Source organism: Oryctolagus cuniculus, chromosome 10 (genome assembly GCF_051225735.1).
Source record: "Oryctolagus cuniculus isolate XC-2025 breed Fujian yellow rabbit chromosome 10, ASM5122573v1, whole genome shotgun sequence".
NCBI classification, from domain to species: Eukaryota; Metazoa; Chordata; class Mammalia; order Lagomorpha; family Leporidae; genus Oryctolagus; species Oryctolagus cuniculus.
In genome coordinates, this window is record NC_142876.1 from 77,727,960 (window position 1) to 77,752,604 (window position 24,645).

At 46.9% G+C, this 24,645-nt stretch overlaps 1 long non-coding RNA gene across 1 annotated transcript; it reads right to left on the reverse strand.

The window, feature by feature from the left end:
• Positions 1 to 299: 299 nt before the first annotated feature.
• LOC149124297 (uncharacterized) lies at positions 300 to 24,627 on the reverse strand. The gene is made up of 2 exons (XR_016214204.1): positions 24,488 to 24,627; positions 300 to 715 (listed from the first exon to the last, which is right to left on the reverse strand). It is a non-coding gene; the product is annotated as an uncharacterized LOC149124297 (long non-coding RNA).
• Positions 24,628 to 24,645: the final 18 nt, after the last annotated feature.

A 24,645-nucleotide genomic window follows, 5' to 3' on the forward strand; every position in this document is an offset into this window, starting at 1 on the left:
CAAAAAAACTCTAAGAAAGTCAGAAACCAGAGTAGCCTGTCTGGTTATTCAGCACTGAGACCACATTTTTCTTTGGAAAGGAAAGAGCCTAGAGCTTCCGCAAGGTGTCAAGTTAGGGTTGGGATGCTTACCTAAAATGGAGGCTCTCTAAAGAATGGCACTTGGGGAATCTAGAAAACAGCCCACCTTCAGAAGGGGTGGGGGAAATATTGCCTGTCATCCGTGGTCCTCAGAGGAGGGAGAAGGATGTGAGAATTCCTGATAAATCCACCCTCACAGGGGTGTATCCCCCATGCGGGAAAAAGCCAAGCAGAATCTTAGGTTAAAACAACCCCATGTTAGTGGTGCCTCCAATTTCTTTCTTTTTTTTTTTTTAGGTTTATTTTTATTTATTTGAAAGTCAGAGTTACACAGAGAGAGGAGAGGCATAGAGAGAGAGAGAGGTCTTCCATCCAATGGTTTACTCCCAGATGGCCACCACTGCTGGAGCTGCGCTGATCCGAGGCCAGGAGCCAGGAGCTTCTTCCGGGTCTCCCACGCAGGTGCAGGGGCCCAAGGACTTGGGCCATCTTCCACTGCTTTCCCAGGCCATAGCAGGGAGCTGGACAGGAAGAGGAGCCGCCGGAACTCGAACTGGCTCCCATGTTGGATGCCGGTGCTTCAGGCCAGGGCGTTAACCTGCTGTGCCACAGCGCTGGCCCGGTGCCTCCAATTTCTAAAAGCAAAAATAAAGTTTCACTCAGCCAAACATATTTTTAAAATTTTTATCTGAGAGGCAGAGAAACAGTGAGCTCTCATCCTCTGCAGCTGCTTGAAACAACTGGCACTGGACTGGGGTTGAGCCCATAGCTGGGAACTCAATTCAGGCGTCCCACATGGGTGGCAGAAACTCAGTTACTGAGCCATCACTGCTGCCTTCCACAGTCTGCATTAGCAGGAGGCTGGAGTCGGGAGCCAAAGCTGGGACTCAAACCCGTGTGTTCTGGCCAAAAGCCCATCCCCTCGGCCTTCTTTGACCACTGTGTCTGCAGTAGCTACGGGATCTCTTACTGCATCGCTTCCGTGCATGGCAAAGCAACACCTGTGCTATTTCAGTGTCAAAGTGCAGCGCCTGTAATATAGGAGGGACTCAGCCCTAGTATTTCACTCCCAGGTGTACTGCGCTGACAAGTGCCTCCTTGAGGAGCTGGTGCTGTGGCATAGTAGGTTAAAGCCTCTGCCTGCAGTGCTGACACCCTATATGGGCACCGGTTTGAATCCTGGCTGCTCCTCTTGTGATCCAGCTCTGCCTGGGAGACAGGGAAGAAGCTCCAGGCTCCTGGCTTTGGATCAGCTCAGCTGGGGCTGTTGCAGCCATTTGGGGAGTGAACCAGCAGTTAAGACCTCTCCCTTTGTCTGTCCATCTCTCTGTCTGTAACTCTACCTCTCAAATAAATAAATAAAATCTTTAAAAAAAAAAAAAAGAGTGTCTCCTTGAAATTCATGTCTACTGAGAACCTCAGTCTGACCTTACTTGGAAATGGAGAGTTCGCAGATATAACTAATTAGATGTAATTAGCTGAGAATCTCAAGATGAATTCATCCGGGATTTGGCACAAATGCTGATCCAATGCATGGAGAGTCACATAGGTGGAAGAAGGTCCCCTGAGGGTGGAGGCAAACATGAGTTCTGAAGCCAGCAGCTGAAGAGAGCCAGGAGCCACCAGGAGCTGGGAGAGCCGGGAGGGGCTCTCCCCTGGAGCCTGCTGGGGCTCAGGGCGCTGCTGGCATGATGAGCTTGCACTTTTGGCCTCCAGAGCTCTGAGAAAATCATTTCCAGTTGTCAAAGCCACCCAGTTTGTAGTAATTCGTTATGGCAGCTGAGGAAACAGACACCAGGTTTCAAGGAATGCATGCAGATAAAATGCCAAGGCACTTGGTTTCATAATCCAAGCCATAAAACACCCATGAGGAAACAAGCCGTGTAAACAGCAACCAGCATGAACAACAAGTGACAGAGAACAACACACAGGCAGCACGGGCAGCGGAGGGGCCCCCACGGGATAGAAAATAAGTGTGCTCTGTAGTCCTGAAGAAAGACAGGTTGGGGCTGGCACTGTGGCGTAGTGGGCTAATCCTCTGCCTGCAGCGCCGACATCCCATATGGGCGCCGGTTCGAGTCCCAGCTGCTCCATTTCTGATCCAGCTCTCTGCTAGGAAAGCAGTGGAAGATGACTGAAGTGCTTGGACCTCTGCACCTGCATGGGAGACCTGGAGGAAACTCCTGGCTCCTGACTTCAGATCATCCTAGCCCTGGCTGTTGCAGCCATTTGGGGAGTGAACCAGAAAATGGAAGACCTCTCTCTCTCTCTCTCTCTCTCTCTCTCTGTAGCTCTACCTCTCAAACAAATAAATAAAAATCTATAAAAAGAAAGAAGTTATGGAAACTATGGTTATTTGATGCAGAGAGCTATCAAAAGGGATGGAGGGGCTGGGCATTTGGTGTTTGGCCTGGTGGTGAAGACACGTCCCACACCCCGCATTGGAATTCCTGGGTTTGAGTCCTGGTTCTGCTCATGATACCAGTCTCACTAATGTACACCTTGGGAGGCAGCAGGTCCCTGCCACCCACATGAGAGACAGGTGCTGTGTTACTGCTCCTAGCTTCAGCTTGGCCCAGTCCTGGCTGTTGCAGGCGTTTGGGGAGTGAACCAGCAGTTGGAAGCTCTGCCTCTGTTTGCCTTTCTGTCTGTCTCTCTGCCTCACAAATAATAAATAAATCTGTACTTTTAAAAAGTGACTCTCGTATTTGAAAAAATAACATCTAAAAATACAAAATCTGTAATGATTAAAACCAGAACTCAATTTCCCGGTTAAACAGCATGTAAAATCTTGCTGCGAGGAAACTGGAAACTGGAGCTAAGGGAATTCATGACACTGCAGCCTAAGAGAGAGAGAAATGTAAAAAAAACTCAGAGGTCATGGAGATGGAGGATAGGGTAAGAAGATTTAATAAATCTTACTTTTAAAACAAAAAAAAAGATTTAATACATGAGGGTGTGTTTTTAAAAATTTGTGGAAAACCAGAAAATCCTTTGTACAACAAAGTAGAGTTCGAGAAGGCAAGACTGGGAATCTAGGGAGGCAACATTGAACATGAAAATGGTTGAGCATGTTCTGAGCACCGGAAAACACATCCCCAGATGGACGAAGCGTGATGAGATAAACTAGTAATCTATGCCTAGATGTGCCCCTGTAAAAATACAGAACATAAAGGGAAAAACCTGAAGTTCACAGGGAAAAAAGCCTGCATACCTACAAGGGAATAAAAACCAGGCTTCTCAGCAGGCATAATACAGACAGAAGGCAGTGGGTAATATCTTCCATGTGCAAGGAACATGTATCAGCCCAGACTTTTATACCCTGGCAAGCCGCCATTCCACGTAGAGCACATAAAGTAACAAATACCTAAAAATGTGGAATCGGTTTTAGAATTTGGTAATGGATTGAGACTGGAAGAATATTGAAACATGCAATAGAAAAAGCCATGACTTCCCTACATGGACGGCAGGTAGAAATACAGATTAAAAAAATATATATTTAAGCTGGTGCCACGGCTTAATAGGCTAATCCTCTGCCTGCGGCACTGGCACCCTGGGTTCTAGTCCCAGTCGGGCTGCCGGATTCTGTCCCGGCTGCCCCTCTTCCAGTCCAGCTCTCTGCTATGTCCCGGGAGTGCAGTGGAGGATGGCCCAAGTCCTTGGGCCCTGCACCCACATGGGAGACCAGGAGAAGCACCTGGCTTCTGGCTTCAGATCAGCACAGTGCGCTGGCTGCAGCGGCCACTGGGGGATGAACCAACAGAAAAGGAAGACCTTTCTCTCTGTCTCTCTCTCTCTCACTGTCCACTCTGCCTGTCAAAAAACAAAAATATTTATTTGAAAGGCAGCACTACAGAGAGCGGGAGACTGGGAGAGACAGAGATTTTCCATCCACTGGTTCAATCCCCAAATGGCCGCAAAGGCCAGGACCGGGCCAGGAGCTGGGAACTCCATGTGGATGTCCCACACAAGTGGCAGGGACCCAGGCACTTAGGCCATCTCTTGCAGCCTTCCCGGGCACATTAGCAGGAAGCTGGATCCGAGCAGAGCGGCCAGGACTCAAACCAGCACTTCTATATGGGATGCTGGCATTGCAAGCAGCAGCTTCACCTGTTATACCACAACATAGACGTTAAAGATGCTGCTTTTGGAACTCAGAAGGGTGGTTGACAGCATCCAACAGCTGAGAGAACACCTGTGCTTTCATAAAAAGAATGTAAGTGGAGACTGGTACTGTGGCACAGTAGGCTAAGCCTCCGCCTGAGGTGCTAGCAACCCATATGGGCTCCAGTTCATGGCCCGGCTGCCCCTCTTCTGATCCAGCTCTCTGCTATGGCCTGGGGAAGCAGTGGAAGATTGCTCAAATGCTTGGGCCCCTACACCTGCTTGGGAGACCTGGAAGAATCTCCTGGCTCCTGGCTTTGGATTAGCCCATCTCTGGCCATTGCAGCCATTTGGGGAGTGAACCAGCAGATAAGAGACCTTTTTTTCCTGTCTCTCCCTCTCTCTGTAACTCTGTCTCTCAAATAAATAAATAAATAAATCTTTTTTAAAAAATGTAAATAAATATAGAAAGCAATCCCAAAGGTCATTAAAGAGAGACAAGAAGGTCAAAGAAGGAAGGAGAGAATCCTGCTGCTCTACTTGGGATCCAGCACGCTACCGATGGACCTGGGAAGGCAACAAAACATGGCACAAATACTTGGATCCCTCCACCCATGTGGGAGACTGGGATGGAGCTCCGGGCTCCTGGTTTCAGCCTGGCCCAGCCCTAGCTATTGCTGTCATCTCGGGAATGAACCAGCGAATGGAAGATCTCTTTATCTGTCCCTTCCTCTGGGTTTCAAATAAATAAAATACATCTTAAAAGAAGAAGAAGCCATGATGACTTATCTGACAGACTGGGTAAAATGAGACATCTAACATTGGTGACATTGTAAAGCAACCGAAACTTGTACACTAATGGGACCACTGGGCCAACCATTTAAGAAAACTCAGCAGAATTTGTAAGAGCTAACTATGTGCATATTCTATGAGCAGAAATGTCACTCTCAGGTGTAACACATGCTTAGTAGAAATCATACTTATGTGCACCACAAGATGGGAAAAAAGAAAGTTCATAGCAGCTAAAAGTTGGAAATTACTCAAATGCCCAACCAAAGCAGAATGGCTGCATGCTAGCATACTCTTGTAATGAAATGCTACATGCTGATAACAGTAAATAAACTTCTGCTCTATGTACCTGAGAGTTAATCTCATTGAGGGGATGAGGCTATACAGAAGAGGTACAAACTGCCTCGTCGGGGCCGGCGCTGTGGCGCAGCGGGTTAACGCCCCGGCCTGAAGCCCCAGCATCCGATAGGCGCTTGGGCCATCTTCTGCTGCTTTTCCAGATGCAGTAGCAGGGAGCTGTAAAATGAAGCAAAGCAACCCCTGGCTCACTTTGCGTTGCAGGCAACGGCCTAGCTCATTGCGCCACAACACCGGCCCCGTGTTTTTCTAAATCTCAAAGAGATTATTGTTTGAAAAAGTTCCAAGATAAATGCTGAGCTGGTCAGCCCATGGTAATTTCAAAACAGGCACTAGTATTAACTCCCAAGAAGGCAAAAAAGGTCTTCCAGTGTGGGGAGCAACTCGGACTAGACTGTTACTGGAATTAAGACTTATTCTATGCATCTGCTCTCCCACAATATGGCGCTGAGAAGGGAGTAAACAGCTTCTACACAGCTGCCTTTCACCAACTTGACAAGCTGTAGGAGCTGCTCCTGATTGGAGGAGAGCAGCGTACTCGGTGTGTGGGTAGCAGAGTTGGGATTGGTGGAAGAGGACTATAAAGGAGGAGAGAGACAACATGCACCAGGAACATCTAAAGGGAACACCTGAGCAGCCCCCGAGAGAGCCGGCCGGCAGTGTGCCGCTCCCCCGCGGAAGTTGGGAAAGTGGCAGGGGGAACCGCCCTTCCACGGAGGTGGAAGGGACGGTAGCCAACCCGGGAAGAACCAGCAGCAAACCCGGGGAGGGCTGAGCAGACAAAAGAACAGCGCAGGGTCCTGTGTTGTTCCTCCACGAAGAGGGAGAGCGACATTCCAGTTGTTTGGGGAAAGATGAGACCAGAGCCCAGGGGACAGCATTCTCACAGGTGCTCAGGCTCCTGAGCGCAAGAACAGTAATGTGGAGTGGATGGCTGAGATCTTCAAAGAGAAACCTCGGGTAGCCTCCCTCGGCCCAGCATGGGTTACAGCATGAACACAATGTCCATGTTCCAGTCCCAAGTTTACTGAACGAATGAGTCCATCAGGCTTATCCCTAGTATTTGCAGGGTCTGGGGCAAGGGTACACAGGGAGGCCCACCTACCATACATTTAAATATTTAGAATATGTAAGTCAGACTAACCACTGAACATATGTTCTATGCTGCTGCTTGTCAAACAGGATTTGGGAATGACCTTGGAGGCCAGGATAAGCTTTTAGCATCTACACATATACTTGGGAGGCCGGGTAGGAAGCCAACTCCCGGCTGCTGGCCTCCAGCCCATACCATTTCCCTCCGTCCACACATGCATGGGCATCCCTGCCCACATGCCAGGGATTCCTCCATGTCCTTGCACACAGCTGCCCTTTGGCCACCTTCAGACCTGAGAATGTGGACTCCAGAGGCATACTTTACTTTTGGGAAGACCACTTGGCAAGGAAGCCTGCACTAATCCTGAAGTAGGCTCAGGAGCATTCAGCTAGGGAAGTTTAAGGACGTTGGCCATCCAGAGCGCCATCTGAAAGGAAGAGGGCAGGCGCTTTAGTGCCATGAACTAAGTTGCCTTGTGGGATGCATAGTATGGATGTCCCACACCAGAGCATCGATTTGAGTCTTGGCCACTCTGCTTCCAATTCAGTACCCTGCTAATGCGCTTGGAAGGCAACAGATGATGCTTGGGTTCCTGCAACTCCATGTGGAAGATCCAGATGGAATTCCTGGTTCCGGGTTTTTGCCTGACCTAGTCCTTGCTGTTGTGGGCATTTGGGGAGTGAATCAGTGGATGGAAAAATCTCTGTCTTTGTGTCACTATGCCTTTCAAATAAATAAATAAATCTAAAAAGTACATCAGGGGCTGGCGGTGTGGCATAGTAGGTTAAACCTCTGCCTGTGGTGCTGGTGTGGGTGCCAGTTCAAATACCAGCTGCTCCACTTCTGATCTAGCTCCCTGCTAATAGCTCGGAAAAGCAGTGGAAGATGGCCCAACTGCTTGGGACCCTGTGTGCATGTGGGAGATTCTGAAGAAGCTCCTGGCTCCTGGCCTTGGATTGTCCTAACTCTGGCAATTGCAGCCATCTGGGGAGTGAACCAGGGGATGGAAGAACTCTCTCTGTCTCTCCTTCTGTCTTTAACTCTGCCTTTCATAAAATTAAATAAATTTTTTAAAAATTTATTTGTTTATTTGAAAGTCAGAGTTGCAGAGAGAGAGGAGAGACTAAGAGAGTTCTTCCATCCACTGGTTCACTCCCCAAATGGCTGCAATGGTTGGGCTGGGCCAGGCCAAACCCAGGAGCCAGGAGCTTCTTCTAGGTCCCCCGTGAAGGTGCAAAGGCCCAAGGACTTGGACTATCCTTCGCTGTTTTCCCAAGCCGCAAGTGGAGAGCTGGATCGGAAGTGGAGCAGCCAGGACTTGAACCTGTGCCCAAATGGGATACCAGCATTGCAGATGGCAGCTTCATCTGCTACAGCACAGTGCTGGCCCCAAAATTAAATAAATTAAAAATAAAATCAATAAATGAAAGGAGGAGGTGCCTAGGCTCTGGATGGGCACTGCCTGGGGAGGCCCAAAGTGGGGTACTATGAAACATAAGGTCCATGGGGTGGGCATTTTGCCTAGTGGTTAAATCACTGGTTAAGATGCCTGTGTTCCATGTCAGAGTGTCTGGATTCAATTCCCATCTCCAGCCCCTGATGCTGGGAGACAACAGTTATGGCTCAAGTATTTGGGTCCCTGCTCCCCATGTGGGAGATGTGGATTGAGTCCCCAGCTCCTGACTTTAACCTGCACCATCTCTGGACATCACAGACATCCGGGGAGTGAGCCAGTGGAAGGGAGCTCACTCGCCCTACCCCAACCCCCCACCCTCCCTGTCTCTTCCTCTCAAGTAAATAAAAATAACAAAGCAAGGTCCAGTAGGGCCCCCCTAGGATAGCATAGTCCTGCGTGGAGTGTCAGCAGCCACCGGAGCAGACTGAATGGCTGTGGGAGAGAGATTTGGCTACTCCAGGAGGCGCTAGTGTGGACAGGTGAGCCTCCCTGGGGGGAGGCCAGGATGGACGTTCCTGTACAAGTCTATGCAAGAGGGGGCTCCGAAAATCACACATCCTCACCGACCCACCCCACTCTATGCCGTGATTCTTCAAAAAACCTTCCTAGAAATGAAATGACACCCAGAGGGGAATTAAAGAGTGAGGCAATCAACTTAACCTCTTGAATTCGTCTTAAGGAGATCGAGGACAAACTGAATCGACTGAGTTTACTATGAACTGACTCAGAGACTGCAGCTAGTGAGAGAAGTGAAGTTCACATGTGGGAAATCAATTTTTTCTTTTTCTTTCCTTTTTTTTTTTTTTTTTTTGGCACGATGGAGTTTTACTCGTAGTAAATTCATACCTCATGCACATTTTGATGTCTTTGCATAGGTCTGCAATGGTTTCACAATCTGTCTGCTTTTAAGAACGCACTCCCTGGGGCCAGCACTGCAGTGTAGTGGGTAGAGCCCCGCCGCCTGCAGTGCCGGCTTCCCAGATGGGCACCGGTTCATGTCCTGGCTGCTGCACTTCTGATCCAGCTTTCTGCTAAAACCTGGGAAAACAGTAGAAGATGTCCCAAGTCCTTGGGCCCCTGCACCCACATGGGAGACTCAGAAGAAGCTCCTGCCTCCTGGCTTCAGATTGGCACAGCTCTGGCCATTGCAGCCAATTGGGGAGTGAACCAGCAGATGGAAGACCTCTTTCTCTCTGCCTCTCCTCTCTCTGTGTAACTCTTTCAAATAAATAAATGAATCTTAAAAAAAAAAAAAAAAAGAAAGAAAGAAAGAAAAAAGAACGCATTCCTCATAGCTCACACTCGTCTTACCACAGTGACACAGAAGAAGCTCAACAGCCACTGGATAAAATGTGGTGGACAGGTGTGGGGTCAGAAGGTGATGAGGAAAGAGTGGGGAGCCCCTGGTTATGGGCTGACAAATGGATCACCCAAGGGTTCCTCTTGGTGAAGTCAGGACATCGTTCTAGGGCCAGTGCTATGGCCAGCGGGTTAAGCGGCCTCTTGCAGTGCTGGAATGCTACATCAGAGTGCTGGTTCAAGTCCCGGTTGCTCTGCTTCAGCTCCCAGCTAATGCTCCTGAGAAAGCAGCAGAGGGTGGCCCAAGTTCTTAGGCTCCTGCCACCCACAAGGGAGACCTGGAAGGTCTTCAATGTGGCCCAGTCCTGCCTATTTCAGCCATTTGGGGAGTGAACCAGGAGACAGAAGATTCTCTCTCTCTCTCTCTCCCTCCCTCCCTCCCACTGCCTTTCAAATAAATAAGTAAAATCTTTATAAAATGCATGAACGCTATCAAAAAAACTTCCTAGGGCATACATACAATTAAAATGAGACATGCTGGGATTTTTTTGTTTTTGTTTTTTGGAATTAGACAATAGGAAAGAAGATACTGTTGAGGGAAGACCCGCGCTGTTCTGTGGGAATGATGCACTAGTCAGCAAACACAATTAAAACATGATGCTGTTGTCCCCTGGAAGTAGTTTGGTGAAACAGCACAGATTCCAAGACAAGTAAATGATACTTTTCCAGTCAGTGTGGCTGAATAGCTTTGGGGTAAAGAATGCCAAAATATGTTCAGGGTGGAATAAAAAGTTGAATGTAAACAATACGCCGTAAGAGAACTGAAGGAAAATAGAAGTAAATAGTTTTATGGCTGCAGTCTGAAAATAGTCTCTGCGAGCATAGCAATGGCCAGTGTTGCACACAAGTTAGTTATAACTGGAATTACCTGATGGTTAGGAGTAGATAAACTGTTCACGGCACACCAATTCAATAAAGTGTTATTGACACAGAAATCTTTTATGACAACATTAATTTTAAAACGAGCTATCAAAAAGTAAGTACAGTTTGGTCTTATGTTTAAAAACTACATGTTTAGGAAAAAAAGTGTTGAATGTTAACAGTGTAGTGATCTTGCACTGGCACATTTCTTTTTCTTAAATTTTTTCTCTATTTTCTTAATTTAATAAGCACACCCTCCACTTAGAAAACTCCAAATTTCTAGGCAGGCATTGTGCAATGGGTGAAGCTGCTCTTTGGGACACCTGCATCCCATGTGGGAACGCTGGTGCAAGTTCCAGCTACTCTGCACTTCCAATCCAGCTTCCTGCTAATCCCCCGGGAGGCAGCAGTTGATGGTCCAAGTACTTGGGTCCTTGCTACCCACGTGGGAGAACCAGATGGCATTCCTGGCTCTTGGTTTCAGCCTGGCCCAAGCCTGGCTGTTGCAACCATTTGGGGAGTGAACTAGCAGATGGGAGATCTCTCTCTCTCTCTCTCTTTCTGTATGTGTATGTGTGTGTGTGTGTGTGTGTGTGTGTGTGACTCTGCCTTTCAAATAAATAAAACTTAAAAAAAAAAAAACTTCCAAATTTCTAAAGTGACTTATCTTACTAAACAATTGTTACCAGTTTTAAAACTTAATCAGGGGCCCAGGGCTGTGGTACAGCGGGTTAAAGCCCTGGCCTGCAGTAGCCACATCCCATATGGGCACCAGTTTGAGACCTGGTTGCTCCACTTTCCGATCCAGCTCTCTGATATGGCCTGGGAAAGCAGTAGAAGATGACCCAAGCCCTTGGGTTGAATCTGCGTGGGAGACCCGGAAGAAGCTCCTGGCTCCTGGCTTTGGATCAGCTCAGCTCTGGCTGTTTTGGTCATTTGGGGAGTGAAGCAGCAGATGGAAGACCTCTCTCTCTCTTTGGCTCTACCTCTCTCTTTAACTCCGTCTTTCAAATAAATAAGTCTTTAAAAATAAATTAATCAAAGCAGATTTATACAATAAATGTCCTTCAAGTGCTCAATGGATAAACAAAAACAGTGCATGCCCACAATAGAATACCTTTCATCAGTAACAAAGAACAGACTGTAAAAGCAGCAGGCTGGAGTGGGCCTTAAGTGCTGCGATTTAGGACCCCCTCATCCTATGTCAGAGTGCCCGAGTTCAAATCCTGGTTCTACTCTTCATTCTGGCTTCCTGCTAAAGGCACTCTGGGAGGCAGCAGGTGATAGCTCAAGTACTTGGGTCCTTGTCCCCCAAGACTGATTGAGTTCCAGGCTCCCAGGCTTCAGCCTGCCCCAGCCCTGACTGTTAAAAGGTATTTGAGGGGGGCCGGCGCTGTGGAGTAGCAGGTAAAGCCGCCGCCTGCAGTGCCGGCATCCCATATGGGTGACAGTTCATTTTCCGGCTGCTCTACTTCTGATCCAGCTCTCTGCTATGGCCTGGGAAAGCAGTGGAAGATGGCCCAAGTCCTTGGGCCCCTGTGCCCATGTGGGAGACCAGGAAGAAGCTCTTAGCTCCTGGCTTTGGATTGGCACAGCTCCAGCCGTTGTGGCCAATTGGAGAGTGAACCTGCGGATGGAAGACCTCTCTCTGTGCCTCTCTCTGTGTGTAACTCTTTCAAATAAATTAAGAAATATTTAAAAAATAAAATAAAATAAAGGGTATTTGAGGAGTGGATGGAAGAGCCCTGTCTCTGTCTCTCTTTGCCTTTCAAATAAAATAAATGAAAATTTTAACAAACACAGCACCAATTTATATGTGAAAGGAGCCAGATACGAAATACCATGTATTTATATGAAACTCCCAGAAAAAGACACATTTATGGAAACAAAGTAGATGAGCAGCCTGAGGCTGGGAGCGGGAAGGAGAGTTAACTGGGCAGAGAGGTTTTATGGGAGTGATGGAAATGTTCTGGATTATGTTGGTCGCATAACTTGATACTAAAGATCGCTGAATAGTACACTCAAAATAGACTGGATATCATGAAATGTAAATTATACCTCATTAAAGTTGTTTAAAAAAACTTAATGGAGAACTTGGTGGAAGTTCAGAGGCTGAAAAGCCTGGAAGTTTTGTTTTCAGTTTAATAAGAAGGGAAGAGATAAGGAAAGACTGATAGAGACTTTCCAAGTGCCGAATTAGAGAGCGTGGCTTTAACCCCAGTAGCGTCTGTGTAGACAATTAGCATGGATATACCCTTGTGTTTCTGATGCCAGGGAGGCAGCCTACCTAGATTCACCGTGATCCTGTGGCTCCCAGGAGGCAAGAAAAACACTGCCTCACCTTAAACATTAACTCCTGCTTGCCTGTGACCCTCCCCAACTCACTGCGTTTCTCTAGGTTTCAATTTCTTTATCTGTTTAGAAAAAAAATAAAAATAAAAAGCAGGTTTTGCCAGATGGCTGTTGTAGTCTTCTTCAGCACTGGAATTGTTTTCCCCGCGTTCACCATCCTCAACAATTCGCCTCAGATTCCTTCCCAGTTCTGTTGCTTGTTGCGTCAGTTCCTGAACCTTCTGTGTCACACAAGGTGGCCTGGATCCACCCAAGCAGCTGAATCCTTCTCCCCAGAAGCTTGGGCTGAAGCCCCAGACTCTTATCAGAAAAGAGATTCAACCAGTCCAACTCCCAAGCATTTTTCTAATCTCTGGATCTCCCCCACCTTAATTGGTACGCTCTTGCTTTATTTATTACTCTGTGCCATTTATCAATTGCTATTTGATAAATTTGCCTAAAACCTATTGACTTAAAACCACAATCATTCTGTTATGCTCACAATTTTGTGAATTAGGAATGAGGGCAGGCGCAGTGGGGATGGTGTGTCTCCATCTGCCAGAACCAGGGCCTGTACCAGGGCGGCTCAGCTGACTGGAGGTGGCTGGGGTGGGGCCACACGCCTGCAGCCCTCTGGGTGGCTGTCAGCGAGATTCCGATGTTTTCCTCCTTGTGGAAATTGCCTCTCTGGTCACAGGAGCAGCACGTGGGTGGGGAATCCGGCTGAGACAGCGAGGGTAGCCACACATTCTTTCCATGTGGCTGGGGGTTATTGCTCACACAGTGGGGTAGTTAGACTTCTTACCCCATGGCTGGTTTCCCTCCGGGCACATGCATGTTCTAAGGGTCCACAACAAACTCTTTTATCACGCAGCCTTCAGAAGTCAAGCCGTGTGGCTTCTGCTGCCTTCTACTGTCTATACTGGGTCAATCAAGGCTCCTCATGGGCACCACCCAACGTCATGGCTTGGGGGCCTAGCAGCTCATTATGAAAGGGGGGTGTCTTGGGAAACTGGCCCTTAGAGCTGCACATGCGTTATATTTTTATCATGAAAGTCTAAAATATTGGAAGTTAGGATTCATTTCCCTCGTCTTTCATTATCTCTGCTCTCTCATTCTGCTTACCAGAGCATCAGGAACAGAAACACATGTGCTACACACAATGGGTAGGAGCAGGACAAGCTCAGGGATCCCAATCCTGACTGTGTCACTCATTAGTACGAGACTTGGGGGCAATCACTCAAGCTTTCTGATTTTAAATGTCCTCATCCCCTCAGTGGTCATACAGTAGCACTTTCCTCATGGAACTGCTATGGGGATGAAGCAGTGACATTACTTGCAAATCACTTAGGAGAATTGACTAGTGTGCAATAAGTAACCCATAAACACAAGCTGTTGCTATTGATTTAATTTCTACCACCAAAGTATCATAATTTGAGGGCTCTGAGGCCCAGAGGAAAAGGGAAGAACCAAGTATTGTTTTCTGAAATGAAAAAAGAAAAGATGTGTGTTCCATCAATTCTGCTGATGAAGGCAATGGACTCTCCGACCTCCATCGGGCACTGCCCCACTACATGGAGACCTCTGAAGCCATCAGAACATAAACCTAAGCTGTCTGGTTACTTCCTGTTTTATCTAAAGATAGGAGATACCTAATTGGCTATACATTATTATTTTTATTTTTAAAAGATCAATTTTATTTATTTGAAAGGCAGAGTGACAGACAGAGAAAGTCTTCCATCCACTGGTTCACTCCCCAAATGGCTGCAATGGCTAGGGCTGGGCCAAGCCAAAGCCAAGAGCCAGGAGAATCTTCTGGGTCTTCTACGTGGGAGCAGAGGCCCAACCACTTAGGATATCTTCTGCCGCTTTCCAGGAGCATTAGCAGGGAACTGGATCGGAAGTGAAGCAGCCGGGACTCAAACCAGCATCCATATGGGATGTTGGCACTGCAGGCGGAGGCGGCATAACCCACTAGGACACAATACTGGCCACTGTATTATTATTTTTTAAAAATCACAACTGAAAGGCTGCTAAATACTGAAATGACCTTGAAAAACAAGTGTAAATAAACAAAACTCATAAGGCAAAAAAAAAAAAAAAAGTCAAAAAATTTGATGTGAAACAAAAAAGGTGTCCCTGTAGGAGAAGTGTAGGTAAGAGGGTAAGAGGAAGGCTGGATGAAGACTTGCAGGCGTAAACAGAAACCAGAGTGCGGAATGGAGCTAACAGCAAGCTGGGAAGAGTGGCAGAAGGCGCCAAAGGTAGGTTTTGATGATGTACGACTGGCAACATAATTACCGTTTGCATTTTAAACACTAGGGCATCTTGTTGAAAGGATATGTCCTTATTTAGGAAAGAAAAAGGGACTTATGTGAACTCTCTTTGGGGAAAACAACATGAAACAAACCAGTGATGCTATTTTAAATTTATAGAGAAATGCCTGTAATGAGTTTACAATCCATATAATCAACAGAGTTTCAGATTGCAAAGGACCTATTTTCTCCTCCTTAGAGCTCATAATTTTGTGGTTTTTTAAATCCCCACAAGATTGGTTTTCTTTTGGGCGGCTCCAATAATCAAAAGGATGCTGTTCTCAGCAGCGCATCCACCAAAGCAATCTAAAGACCTTCAGGAAGATTGAGAACCCCAGCAATGGGTTTTTGAATCACCGGCAAGCTCATGGCTTTAAGACCCCTTCGTGAGGGACAGCTAGGAAATGACACTGCAGCAAAATCGAGAAGAGTTAATTCTGGGAAGTTTCCTGCCCACTTGGAAGGACAGACCTGCATTGCAGATGGTGTTTTAGATGGAAGCTCCTGGAGACAAACTCCAAGACGGAGAGGGAGTGCAGATGGTTTGGGGGATGCTGATGCCATTGCAACCAAGGCCTCTCCCAATTCTATGTGGTGCCCTGGAGGTGGCATGGAACCATACCTCCCTGATAGCTAGCAGCCTTGCAGATCGATCTCATCCTGAGGAAGGAGCCAGGCCTTTGTACCGCATTAGCACTCTGAGGGGAGTGACTTCAGATATGGCAGGTGTCCGCAGCCAAGGGCAGGGCCCTGTGAGGAACTTGGCTGTGTAAGCCAGCTGCAGCCCGCCGTAGTCAGCACCCAGAGTCCTTGGATTATTTTTTTTTTAATATTTATTTATTTATTTGAAAGGCAGAGTTACAAAGAGGCAGAGGGGGAGGGAGAGAGAAAGAGAGAGAGTCTTCCATCTGCTGGTTCACTCCCCAGATGTCCACAATGGCTGGAGCTGTGGCGATCGGAAGCCAGGAACCAGGAGCTTCTTCCAGGTCTCCCACGTGGGTGCAGGGGCCCAGGGACTTCAGCCATCTTCTACTGCTTTCCCAGGCCATAGCAGAGAGCTGGATTGGAAGTGGAGCAGCTGGGACTAGAACCAGCGCCCATATGGGATGCCCACTACACCACAGCGCAGGCCCAGAGTCTTTGGATTATTGTCTGGGAGTCTGCATACTCTCTTTTTCATCGAGATATTACATATGCTAAAATGTACAAATCCTAAACCCAAGATTTTATGAATTTTTATGAACATAAATACCCGTGCTGTCTCTAAGTGAGATGGAGACCAAATTCTCAGCACTCCTGCAGGCTGTCCTGCGCCCTCCCAGGCAATAACCATTCCCATAAAGATAATCACGATTCGCACGGCTGTGATCATCCACTAGTTTTGCCTGTTTTTGAATTTCATCTAAATGGAAACATCTAGAATCTGGCCTTTTTAACATGCCCATGGGACTTGTGTACATTGTGTATTGGAACCAGGAGACTGGCTCCAGGATCCTCCCAACAATACCACAATCTGTGGATCTAACAATGTAATTCCCTTATATAAAATGCCATAATATTTACATATAACATAAGCACATCCTCCTGCATGCTTTAAATCATCTCTAGATTATCATACCTAATACGATGCAAACACTATGTAAGTAGTTGTTATGCTGTATTTAGGAAAGAAGGACAAGGAAAAAGTCTGTACATGTTCATTATGAATACATTTTCTTTTTTAGGATTTTTTTTTTAATGTGAAAGACAGAGTGACGGAGAGAGCTAGAGGGAGAGAATAAGAGAGATTTTCCATCTGCTGGTTCACTCCTCAAATGTCCACATCAGCCAGATCTGGTTCAGGAAGAAACCAGGAGCCAGGAATTCCATCCAGGTCTCCCACATGGACAGCAGGGGTCCACGACCTTGGGCCCTGTTTCACTCACTGCCTTCCCAGGCACATCAGCGGGAAGCTGAGCTGGGAGCAGAGAAGTCAGGGCTTGAACCTGACACCCCCATATGGAATGCCTGGGTTGCGAGCGGCACCACACCACTAGTCTTGCCGATACATTATCTTTTTCCAAATATTTTTTGTCCTTTTTTGCCTCTGTGGTGCAGGACCCATGGATATATGTATAAGAATATATGGATATGTATAGGATATATGTGTAGGAATATCAAGTGAATATGATACAATTTTCCCATTCTACTGTTTTTCTTAAATTTTTAATCTATATTTTTTTTAGAGAGAAGGAAGGATGAATGGAAGGAGGGAGGGAGAGAGAGAGAGAGACTCCCAGCTGCTGGTTTACTCCCTAAATGCCTGCAATGGCTGGGGCCAGAGTTGAGAGCTAGGAACTCCATTCAGATCTCCCACCTGCAGGGCCGGTGCTTTGGTGGAGTGGATAAAACCACCGCCTGCAGTGCCAGCATCCCATATTCACACTGGCTCAAGACCCGGCTGCTCCTCTTCCGATCCAGCTCTCTGCTGTGGCCTGGGAAAGCAGTAGAGGACGGCCCAAGTCCTTGGGCACCTGCACTCATGTGGGAGACCTGGAAGAGACTCCTGGCTCCTGGCTTTGGATAGACACAGCTCTGGCAGCTGTGGCCAATTGGGGAGTGAACCAGCAATGGAAGACACCTCTCTCTCTCTGGGCCTTTCTTTTTCTCTCTGTGTAACTTCAACTTTCAAATAAATAAATATATCTTAAAAAAAAAAAAATCTCCCACATGAGTGGCAGAAACCTGATTACTTGTGCCATCATGGCTTCCTCCCAGGATCATTAGCAGGAAAATGTAGTCAGGAGCCAGAGCCCAGACGGCAGCAGCCCAAGGCCTCTGATGTGGGGCACTGGTGTTCCTGTTGTGTATAAAGAAGAGAGGAGCCGCTTGGTGTTAGAACGCGAGGATGTGTTGGGCGGGCGCCATGGCTCACTTGGCTAATCCCCCGCCTTCGGCACCGGCACCCTGGGTTCTAGTCTTGGTTGGGCACCGGGTGCTAGTCCCGGTTGTTCCTCTTCCAGTCCAGCTCTCTGCTGTGGCCCAGAAGGGCAGTGGAGGATGGCCCAAGTGCTTGTGTCCCTGCACCTGCATGGGAGACCAGCAGGAAGCGCCTGGCTCCTGGCACCGGATCGGTGCAGCACTGGCTGTGGCGGCCATTAGGGGAGTGAACCAACGGAAGAAAGACCTTTCTCTCTGTCTCTCTCTCACTGTCTATAACTCTCTCTCTCTCTCTCTCTCTCTCTCTCTCTCTCTCTCTCACTGTCTAACTCTGCCTGGCCAAAAAAAAAGAACACGAGGATGTGTAGCTTTGGTAAATGTTGCCAAACAATTTTTTAAGGCAGTTGTGCCAATTCTCAGTCCCACCGCAATCTTTGAAGCCACAAGAGGTGCATTTAAGTGAAAGATTCGTTACATTAGGGGCAACCTGACAATAGGGACTTTTTGAAAGGTAAGATGAACACTGGAGTCAGGTGTTCTCTCGGGGCATCGCAGCTGTCTCCTGCAGTAGTTTTGCAGCAGTGCAGAGAAGGGTAAGGGGCCTAGGTCAGGTTCCCTGGAAGCAGAACCAGAGCTGGGAGTCTGATGCCCATGATTTCCTGAGGGAAGCTTCTCTGGAGGAACCTACAAGGGCAGAAGTCAGGCCGGGAAGGGGAAAGGGAAGAGAGAGGATGTGGGCTGGGCCCGATACCCTGAGGAGCTTCCGGGGCTTGAGCCACAGCACAGCGAACCCCTCCCCCTTGGGGGTGGTCTTCTGTACCCACAGCAGTCCTCACGGTTGAGTGTGAGTCTGGGCTGCTGCTGGTGGCGGCCGTTACTTCCTGCAGGGAGTTGTTCTCAACCATGACCATGTGGACGTTTACTGGAGGTCTCTGTGGTTGTCACACCAGAGGGGTGGGTAATGATGTTGAGGGATCAGTGGCCAGGCACAGGCAGCATTTGCTCCCAGGGACAGATGGGCTCCCTGGCTCCAGAAAGAGCACCTCCTATGGATGTCTTTTTTGATTTGTTTTGTTTTTTGAAAGATTTATTTATTTAAAAGTCAGCGTTACAGGGAATGAGAACCAGAGGCGAAGAGAGAGACAGAGAGAGACAGAGAATGATCTTCCTTCCACTGGTTCACTCTGAAGCCAGGAGCCAGGAGCTTCTTCTGGGTCTCCCACGTGAGTGCAGGGGCCCAAGCACTTGGGTCGTCTTCCACTGCTTAGCAGGGAGCTGGATGGGAAGTGGAGCACACTATGTAATCTGCATTTCTGTTAATGGATGGGACTAGCATCTTGAAATACGTGTTGCTAAGCTTGCAGGTGCATTGCAAAGCATGTGCTGGTGTCAACTGTACTCATTTTAGTTTTTTTTCCCCAGAGCCTTATTGAATTTATGTTAATTTGGAATTGGACTTAATCCTCCCTGGGATACTCACTACTGTGCTGTGTGATGCTGACACTGTTCCTTAAGGAGCTTAGTCCTAACAAGTATCACTAGAATGGGACCAAGGGTTGGGGACAAGGAACAAAAATAGCTCTATTAGGGGCAGGCCTTTGCCTAGTGGTTAAGTTACGGGTTGGGATGCTCAAAACCCGTTTCAAAGTGCATGGGTTTGAGTGCCAGCTCTGCTCCTGCTTCCTGCTAACGCAGACCTGGAAGGCAGCAAGTGATGGCTCAAGTAGTGGGGTCTCTCCACCCATGTGGGAGACCTGGGTTGAATTTCCAGCTCCACGCTTCCTTCTGGCCCAGCCCCTGCTGTTGCAGGCATTTGAAGGCAGGTGAGAACTCGGTATTTCTATCTATTTCTTTCTCTCTGGCTATCAAATAAATCAATAAAGTTAAAAAGATTAGCTGTACTTAAATTTAAAGGAGTTTGATCCCTGTTAAATAAAAGAGAGGGAATAAGAGAGGGAGGAGATGTACAATTTGGGACATGCTCAATCGGACTTGCCTCAAATGGTGGAGTTAGAAATGTGCCAGGGGATTCCAATACAATCCCTTCAAAATTGCATGTACCAATGCCTTCTCACTAGTCCAAGTGATCAATTTCAGTTCACAACTGATCACACTGATAGGTCTAAGAGTCAAAGGGATCACACAAAAAAGACTAGTGTCTGTGAATACTGATAGAATAAAAAAAGGAGAGAATGATCCAACATGGGAAGTGGGATACACAGCAGACTCATAGAATGGCAGATGTCCTAAACAGCACTCTGACCTCAGAATCAGCCCTTAAGGCATTCAGATCTGGCTGAAGAGCCCATGAGAGTATTTTAGACGTGGAAAGCCAAGACACTCTGGCAAAAAACAAACAAACAAACAAACAAACAAAAACACCCTAAATGAAAGATCTCTGTGAGTGAGATCCCAGTAGAAAGAATGGGCCATCAAAGGAGGAGGTAACTTTCTCTGGAGGGAGGAGAGAACTTTCACTTTGACTATGACCTTATCTAAATAAGATCGAAGTCAGCGAACTCAAGAGGCTTCCATAGCCTTGGAAACTCATTACTAGAGCCTAGGGAGATTTCTGACGCCATAAACAAGAGTGTCAAATTGTTAAGTCAACAACAGGAGTCACTGTGTACTTATTTCTCATGTGGGATCTCTGTCCTTAATGTGTTGTCCAATGTGAAGTAATGCTATAACTAGTACTCAAACAGTATTTTCGTTTATTTATTTATTTTTTTATTTTTATTTTTTTATTTTTGACAGGCAGAGTGGACAGTGAGAGAGAGAGACAGAGAGGGAAAGGTCTTCCTTTGCCGTTGGTTCACCCTCCAATGGCCGCCGCTGCAGCCGGCGCACCGCGCTGATCCGATGGCAGGAGCCAGGAGCCAGGTGCTTTTCCTGGTCTCCCATGGGGTGCAGGGCCCAAGCACCTGGGCCATCCTCCACTGCACTCCCTGGCCATAGCAGAGAGCTGGCCTGGAAGAGGGGCAACCGGGACAGAATCCGGCGCCCCAACCGGGACTAGAACCCGGTGTGCCGGCGCCGCAAGGTGGAGGATTAGCCTATTGAGCCACGGCGCCGGCTCCTCAAACAGTATTTTACACTTTGTGTTCTGTGTGGTGCAAACTGATGAAATCTTTACTTAATATATACTAAATCGATCTTCTGTATATAAAGATAATTGAAAATGAATCTTGATGTGAATGGAATGGGAGAGGGAGCGGGAGATGGGAGGGGTGCGGGTGGGAAGGAAAAGCCATTGTAATCCATAAACTGTACTTTGGAAAATTATATTTACTAAATAGAAGTGTTTATAAAAAAAAGGAGTTTGAAAACCATTGGTGATATCATTAATTTCAGACTGTTGGTCTGAAATCAAATCTGTGTTTATCTGTCAGCTATCCATGAATTCATCTAAGCCCACTTGGAAGCAGTGGATAGCGTGGAACTGCAAAAACTCAGAGTATCTAGTTCCATTGTATTTACTACTATTACATACACATGCATTTTTTTTCAAATTTTATCTACTTTGTAGTCTAGCTTTCAGAGTTTTAGTCTAGTTTTGTGATATATGTTGATAATCTCAGTATTTCATTTTTCCTCCCACAAAACAAGTCATCACTTTATTCTTTTCTGTTTTTAGAGTTAAAATACCAACCCTGGGGCTGGTGCTGTGGCATAGCAGGTAAAGCTGCTGCCTTCAGTGCTGGTATCTCATATGGGCGCTAGTTTCAGACCCAGCTGCTCCACGTCTGATCCAGCTCTCTGCTGTGGACTGGGAAAGCAGTAGAGGATGGCACAAGTCCTTGACCTCTACACCTACGTGGGAGACCCAGAAGAAGCTCCTGACTCCTGGCTTCAGATCGACACAGCTCTGGCTGTTGTGGCCATTTGGGGAGTGAACCAGCGGATGTAAGACCTCTCTCTCTCTCTCTCTCTCTCTCTCTCTCTGCCTCTCTTTCTCTTTCTGTGTAACTCCAACTTTCAAATAATTAAATAAATATTAAAAAAAAAACCAACCCTAAGAGATCAGAAGGGTCTAACTGTGGATAAGCATATTCTTGACCAAAAAGGACTCCAACAGAAATACTGCAATGCCATGTTAAGTGAATAAAGTGAAATACAGAGGATGACACCGATTTTGTTTACAAAATTTCCTGTGCTTCTATGAATAGGAGTGTGGAAAGACGTGTACTGACGTAACAACACTGGCTAAGGTGTAGTTTGAAAGTTCTGTGTGGGACTTGACCTCCTCAAAATAGCTTAGAGAATGAACTAGAACGACTTCTTCAGAAAACTATTCTCCAGGTTAAAACTCAGGTTGAAACTGTTCTTTGAGATAACCACTGGCTCACTCCCTACATGCGTGCCACCTTCTGGAAATGAGGAGTATTTCACCATAAAGAGTTCCCTAACAATAGAACTGGGTCATTAAGCCCTCCTTGGAACTGTTTACATAAACCATTTTTAAAGTTAACATTTCATTTTGATCCTTATAGATAGACCACAGTCAGGGTTGTCAGACCAGAAGAGGAGCTAATTTAATGTAATCAAAGATGACAGGTTCTGTACTTGTTCTCAATAAGTTGGTCATAGAAAAAAATTATCTTTAAGTGACAAGCCATTCAAAAGTAAGACTTACAGAAGAGGAAAATTTAAAAAATATATTGCAATCTCTGTATAGCCAAAAAATGATGAACAATTTCATTACTGTTCCCCACCCCAACCAGAGTTATGAAATGTTGAAATAATGTTTTTACTCTCAAGCAATGTGTATATCCAGAAATGAGAATTCCGTTTGGTCTATGAATCAATACAGCCGTGCCTCCGAAACACACGAAGGAAGAGAACATTGCACTGTTACATTTAGGGTGTGATAAAGCACCCACATAAAGTGAGTCTAAACATAAAGCAACGGAGTGCACAGAAATGGGTGTAGTGGTGGAGAACGGTGTGCAAGTCTAGCTGGGAGGGTCACCATCGCAGAAAAACGAGAGAAAAGCAGAGTGGCCTGGAAGTCCAAGGGACGTCTCTGTTTTTTTTTTGTTGTTGTTGTTGTTGGTTTTTTTTTTGGAAACTGAATTTATAACTTCAGTGATTTACCACTATGTGAAAATGCAAAAGTAAGGAACTGTCACGTCCCAAGCTAAAAATAAATCCAAACAGCCCTCACTGCCACAATAACACTCCATGACACAGTTGTAACTGCTAGCATTTTGTGATAGAGCACGTGGAATAGATATTTCTTATAAACAATACCTGGCAGCAGTGAACCCTGTGGTCTGGTCTTCTGTGTCGCAGTCCTGTGTATGGGCATGTATATCGCCAACCCATCACAAAGTACTCAGAAAATGCACTGCTCTGGTTCGTTAAAGTGCTTTTAATTAGAGTTTCCTCATGGATAGCAGAGCTTGGTTCAGTTAATTGTCTGACATTAATAATTTAAAGATATTAATGCTCGTGACCTACAGGAATGAGGTCCCATGGCAGATGTAAAGATTCTTTCTAGAGAAGCTAATTTGAGATAATTTAGCAGAAGGCCTCTCTCAAGGGACTTTTAAAGGGCTGTATTAATTCCAAGTGGGCATCAATTCATGGTCAATATTGAATGCCTATTATTTGAAGGCTCAGTGTGGTCTAAAGCAGGCAGACTTGGCCTCAGATGTGAAACTGAGAGGCAGGGGTAATATTAGAGGCAGTCATGTCTGCGGTAGTTTATAGTCTGGTCCCAGAAATTGAACATTCTCACTGCACCACTCACTGGCCATGTGTGCGCCAAGGGGATACGTAATGCCTGCTGCACAGAGCTGTCGGCCGGGGAAATGAGGTCGTTATGTAAGGCTCGTGGCAGTGCTGGCACATAGTAACTACTCAGTTAGTATTATCTCCTGTTCATATTTTTTTCCTGAGTCTTAAGTGTCAAGATGATTTCCTTAGAATTAAGAGAGAGAGAGAGAGAGAGAGAGAGAGAGAGAGAGGTTGAAAAGGCTTTTGAAGTTATCTGGTTACCATCACTGTCCTGGGAGATGACTTTCATCCCTTTCCCACTGATATTTAAAACCAGGGAATAAATAATCCTAGTTGGCCCATGCTGGTGACTGATGGGATAACAGGAAATGAAATGAGAGGACAGCAAGCCCAACGGAGGACGTAGAGAGAGAGACTGGTGGGAGAGCAAGAGGAGCACAGGCTAAATGGAGAAAATAGATGGAAGAGTAGTAGGAAAACAGGAGAAAAAAAAGAAAACCAGAAAAGATGACCTCAGATGAGTGTCAGGAGGAAAGCCAGGGAAAGGAAGGGGTTGGGGGATGCAGAGGAATCGCATTAATCAGCGCGGGCCAGCGTTCCGGGTTCTGATCCTAGTGAGATGCGTGCTGACCAGAGGACGCAGTGTAACCTCTCTGAACCCGGTTTTCTCTGGAGTTTGTAGTGCAGCTGAGACGAGATTAGTGCATGGACGCTCTGTGAAAGAGAAAGCGCTATTGCAAGAAGGGGAGGAAAGGAGGGAACTGGAAAATAGGAAGGAGGAGGGAAAGGGGGGAGGGAGGAAGGGACGGTGAGAGCGAGAGAGGAAAGAAATCGTCGACGGGCGGGTGGGAAGCGATGGAGACAAAGCGGATGCGCCCAGGCGCCCAGGCGATCGCTCTACCAGGGCAGCTTGCCAGGCACGCAATCCCTGCGTGATATCCCCGCAGCGTCTCTACGGGGCCAAGACCATCTCTAGATGCTTCAGGTGTAGCATTATTCTCACTGTAGCATAAGGAGGTGTTGTAACTTGGCCGAGCAAGTTACATCTGGGAAGTGGCTGAGATGGGATTCAAGCGCGCACCTGTCTCCTTGCCCAGCCAGCGCTGTTAAAATCATCTCTAAGAAGCTGGATAGCGGTTTGGCGGGTCTAAGACGGATTCTGGCGTTTCTTCCAAGTCTTCCTTCGAGGAAGCTCCAGCGCCCAGGCACCATTCGCCACGCCTCTGGCTCTTCCCGGCT